This window comes from Lactuca virosa, chromosome 4, assembly GCF_052849685.1.
Source record: "Lactuca virosa cultivar CGN04683 chromosome 4, Lactuca_virosa_CGN04683_v6, whole genome shotgun sequence".
NCBI lineage: Eukaryota > Viridiplantae > Streptophyta > Magnoliopsida > Asterales > Asteraceae > Lactuca > Lactuca virosa.
The window spans coordinates 97,283,119-97,288,019 of NC_136429.1; positions in this window are offsets into that span (position 1 = coordinate 97,283,119).

Genomic DNA, 4,901 nt, shown 5'->3' on the forward strand with positions numbered 1-4,901 from the left:
ACTCCCAGCTCAATATCATGTGTGGGATACCTTGTCACAAGTGGCTTCAGCTACCGCGAAGCATAGGCTATCACCCGTCCTCTCTGCATGAGGACTACCCCTAACCCGGTAATGGACGCATCACAAAAAACCACAAAATCCTCCACTCCCTCAGGGAGAGTCAAAACTGGAGCCTCGCAAAGTCGCTGTCGGAGGGTCTCAAATGTTGTCTGCTGCTCAGGGCCCCACCAGAAATCCACCCCTTCCTCTTCAGACGAGTGAGGGGTACTGCAATCTTGGAGAAATCCTGTATAAATCTCTAGTACTACCCTGCCAATCCCAGAAAACTCCTGATATATGAGGGAGATTTCGGAACCTCCCACTGCATCACCGCCTCGATTTTGGCCGGATCGACCAAAATCCCATCCTGGTTAACGAGATGTCCAAGGAACTGAACCTCTCGCAACCAAAACTCGCATTTTGATAACTTGGCATAAAGCTGTTCTCGCCTCAAAACTCCCAAAAGCTCGCAGAGATGCTCCTCATGCTGCTCTCTGGTCTTGGAATACACCAAGATATCACCTATGAACACAATAACCGAGCGATCGAGCATCGGCCTGCATACCCGATTCATCAGGTCCCTGACTACTGTCGGCATGTTGGTGAGCCCAAACGGCATCACCACGAACTCGTAATGTCCATAACAAGTCTGTAAAGTGGTCTTCTCCACGTCCTCCTCCCTCACCCTGACCTGATGGTACCCGGACCTCAGATCTATCTTGGAGAACCAAGATGCTCCCTGCAACTAATAGAAAAGATCATCAATCCGTGGAAGAGGGTAACAGTTCTTCACCGTTAACTTGTTCAACTCCCGATAATCAATGCACATCCGGTGTGAACCATCCTTCTTCTTGACGAAGAGAATCGGCGCTCCCCACGGAGAACTGCTCGGACGAATGAACTGCTTGCCTAGAAGCTCCTGCAGCTGAGATGACAGCTCCTGCATCTCAGGCGGTGCCAATCAGAATGGTGCCTTAGCAATAGAGGCGGTACCTGGAACAAGGTCGATCCTGAACTTGACCTGCCTTTCAGGAGGCACTCCGGGTAACTCCTACGGAAACACATCAGTGAAATCTCTAACAACTGGAACATCAGAAACCGAGACCTGGTCCCTGACCCGTGTATCTACTACATACGCCAAATAACCGGCACACGCGTGCTGAATATACTTCCGAGCCCTGGCTACCGAGAAAAACCTTGAACCCATCCAGGTGCCCTCTCCATAAATAACCACTTCTCCCCCACTTGGGTTCGAACTACCACGCGCTGACCCTCGCAGTCGATCATGGCACCGAAACGACTCAGCGAGTCCATACCCACTATCACACAAACATCCCCCATGGGAATCGGGATCAAGTCAATTGGGAAGGATACCCCAAAGATCTCTATAACGTAACCCCGATAGACTGAAGAAGCAGAAATCTCGTGTTCGTTGGCAATGGAGACTCGCAACGGACACTGTAGATTTCCTAAAGGAAAACTGAACTCCCTACTAAACGATCGAGATACAAATGACTGACTCGCCCCCAAGTCAAACAATACAAGAGCAGGCAAGGAGTTCACTAAAAAACTACCTAACATAGGTACAAACATATGAGCATACAATAAAGATAATCAATGAGATAAGGAATAGAAACATACCAGCCACCACATCTGGTGTTGTCCTGGCCTCCTCGGCAGTGAGCCGGAACACACATCCCCGAGCCCTCGGGGGCTCTGCTCTACCCTGATTCCCGTCAGTAATCCTCAAGGTAGTCGGCACTAGAGCCTGCCCTAGCCTGGCAGCTAGTAGGGGATACTGGGCCTTCATATGACCCACTTGCTCACAATGGTAACAAAGTCTGACCCCAGAAGATGGAGTCTGCTGCCTACAATCCCTAGAAATGTGGCCCTGTTTGCCACACTTGTGGCACCCTGAATAAGATCGACAAACCCCATCATTCACCTCGCTGCACTTCCCACAAGTACGACCCCTCTGACTCCCCTTCCTGGAGTAAGCGGCCCTAAACAGTTTCGACGCAGGCTGTGACTGCGCCGGGGCCTGCCTCTGCTCCCTCAACTGAAGCTCAATCTCCAGCTCACACCACCTAGCGGCCTCCTGTAACTCCAGCAAAGTATCACATCTCTGAGTGGACACGAACTGGCTGATGTCCATCTTAGGCATGCTCAGATATCGGGTCATCTGAGCCTGCTCAGAAGAAAACTCAGGGCAAAACATCGCCCTCTCAATATACATCCGGGTGATTTCCATCACCGACTCTGTACCCTGTCTCAACTCCAAGAACTCCTGAGCCAACCTTTCTCGCTCAACCCTAGGAATGTAGCGAGTGCGGAACATCTCCCTGAACTGATACCATGACACTGCAGCCCTCTGCTCATCGGAGTATGATCCTGTAACAAGTCTCCACCAGTCCTTCGCTCCGGACGTCAGGAGGTTCAGAGCGCATCTGACCTTCTGGTCAGCAGGGCATGAACAAGTGAAGAAGCATCCCTCCACATCAGATATCCACGTCATGGCCACAATCAGGTCCTGAACTCCATCAAAATTCAGGGGCTTCGTATTATCGAAGTCTCGATACTGAAACACCTGTCCTGGCCTAACACCCGCAGCCGCCACAGCTGCAGAGGCTGCAACAGCAGCAGTCTCAGCAATGGTTGCATATCTGTCATCAAAATACTCCATCATCGCGGTCTTGATAGACCCAAACATCTTCGGAGTCTGACCCCGGAAAATCTCAACCACCTCCTCACGGATGATCTCCCTGACGCGATCCTCTGTCAATGTTGCCCTATCCTGACTGCCAGGTCCTGATCCTGACCTGGATCCGGTCTCAAATCGCCTCGTAGTCACCATACTGAAAATATACCAGGAAACTATCAGAAATTTCATATAATAACGGGAACAAACTCCAAACGAAACCCTAGGGGTTGTGACTTCCTTGCTACGCGTATGGGTCATGTGCTTTCAGTAGTACGGGACCATACTACTTTCCACACCTACCCATATTTGTCTCAAGGATCATCACAACGCCCTAACAATATACACAAGCATAGGCGAGCGCTCAATCCTCACTCCTAGAGGAATGCTAAACATCTCACACCTAGCCGACTTACCCCGCACAACTCATCCATGATACTTCCACCAACCCTACAACACTCGTGTATGCTAGCCATACATAACACTGGACCCTATGGACATTCGAATATCCAATCCTACCCTAAGCCCTTCATCAAACAAGAACAGTAAATAAGGCCAAACCAAACATTCTCAGGCTATAAGATCTTAGTTATATACAACCATGATGCATACACTAAGTAACTATAGTAATTATGTCAATTTCATATAAGGAGAACCCTAGGCTATCAGGCATCATATAATCAAGCAATTCTATCATGCAATTCCTGAAGATCTGTAGCCTATCACTAGCATGTTGTTCTAACATATCACAATATCAAATAACACTATGGTATTTTTCGGTCTACTTATTGGCTCCGGCTGATCGTACACATCGCATCCTCCTTTAGTACTTTGAAAACTATTTGAAAACCATTTGAAAATCTTTTCCTTAGTTTGAGACTGGATTCACATGAATGTTCCTCCAATTCACTCAAACCAAGGCTCTGATACCAACTTGTAACATCCATAAAATTCACAAAAAATTTAAACTTTTTCAAACATCCAAAAACCACCATTTATTACAAATTGTTTTTAAAATAGTCTGTCATCAGAGTAATCCCATAAATCATAACATAAAATTGTTGGATTAATGTCTAAGTCCATAACTATAATTGGTAAGACTTGACCCGACCCGGCATGGTCCATTTGGGTTGCATGGCATCATGCATTTGGATAGACTATAATGAGAGAAATAACACTTAAGGTTGGTTAATATATTATAAGTTCTAATATATTAATAAGGTTATTTAATTAGTATTGATCAAGAATTAATTTGGAATTAATTAAGTGATCAAAAGGAGACTAATTAAATATATGTGTTGATTGTGTAAATCATTCATTCTTATATATGTGGGCTTGTGATCCAAGATTCCTTATGTTAGACTAAGTCCATGGGGTGACCCATGGATACTCCATGGAGGTTAAAATCCATGGAGAATAAGGAATGGGTAAAGTTATGAGTTACATGGTGTAACCCTAATAGCCACCATATAAAAGAATCCCATGGCTCAAAAAATCGTGCACTAATGTGTGAGTGTGAGGGCTAGACGATTTCAAGGAGTGTTCAAGTTTCTCTCAAGTTATTTCAAGTGTATTTGGTGTTGTGTGAACCATTTGAGGTGTCACACTTGGGGCACTAGGCACTCAAGCTTCATGAAGACATTCTACATCAAAGAGGTATGTATTCTATCTTGTTATATTTATTATTTTGTATGCTAGATTAGGATAATACCTTGGATGTTCATAATTGTATGTATAATAGAGAAAACATAGATCCAAGGTATTTAGGGTTGCATGTACACTTAGGAGTGTTAGAATGCTCATAACCCAACAGTGGTATCAGAGCCTAGGCTTGTTTTCTTGTTATACTTGCAAAAGTAGCTGAAAAAATCGAGTTGGATGCATATATTCGATTGTTTTGGCTGGAATTGGACTAGGAACATTACCCTAAGATGTTTTTGGACTTATAAACTTGTTTTTGATGTGGTAATGTTCATGCTAATCCAATTTCTAAGATAATTGTCATAATTTCAAGATTTGTATTAGTTTGTATGTTCATGCTAATTTCTTGAAGATTGATGATTTGAATTATCTTGTTCTTATGAGGTTCTTAGATTAATAGAAAAGTTGTGTGAAATAGTTGTTTTCAATCCATTTTAATCTAAGAGTTGATTCCAAAGTGTGT